This window comes from Odontomachus brunneus, unplaced genomic scaffold (assembly GCF_010583005.1).
Source record: "Odontomachus brunneus isolate Ranch 3 - 2012 unplaced genomic scaffold, Obru_v1 Obru_scaffold_049, whole genome shotgun sequence".
In the NCBI taxonomy this organism is placed as follows: domain Eukaryota; kingdom Metazoa; phylum Arthropoda; class Insecta; order Hymenoptera; family Formicidae; genus Odontomachus; species Odontomachus brunneus.
Genome location: NW_022639499.1, coordinates 1,897,212 through 1,897,802, shown reverse-complemented (window position 1 = coordinate 1,897,802; position 591 = coordinate 1,897,212).

Sequence of the window (591 nt, the reverse complement as noted above, 5' to 3'; positions counted from 1 at the left end):
CACACACACACACACACACACACACACACACACACACACACACACACACACACACACGACGGTTTGTTCAAAAAACTTGAATTTATTTAAGTTTTAATAAAAAAGCACATGTTTTATCTACAAGTCGGATTATTTTATAAAGTATCACTTTCATTAGTTCTACGCAGTATACTTATATATCGGCGGTAAAAATATCAGACGAGTTATAATGATTCTTAATTTTATTTTTTTTTTGCAGGAATACAAAATACTTATTTACAGATAGCTTCGTAAAGTAATAGTGGTAGATTCTGAAAAGGAATGTAGATATATTAGTAATAATACAATAATAGTGTAAATCTTACTATAGTAATCTAGATTAACTGTGAGCAAGAGCATCTCTTGGATCGTCTTCCGAGATATTTTCTTCATCGATTCGATTGTTCTAAGCTGCTAAGTATTATGACGGTAATGTTATTGGGTCATTTCTTGTCAGATTGTACGAGTGTGATTGTGTTTTATCACACGAGTGTGTGCGCGTTGTTTAGCGTTTCTTGTTGTTGGAATTTTCGTCAACGCCACTACGCTCTCTCCCTCCCTCCCCCCCCCCCC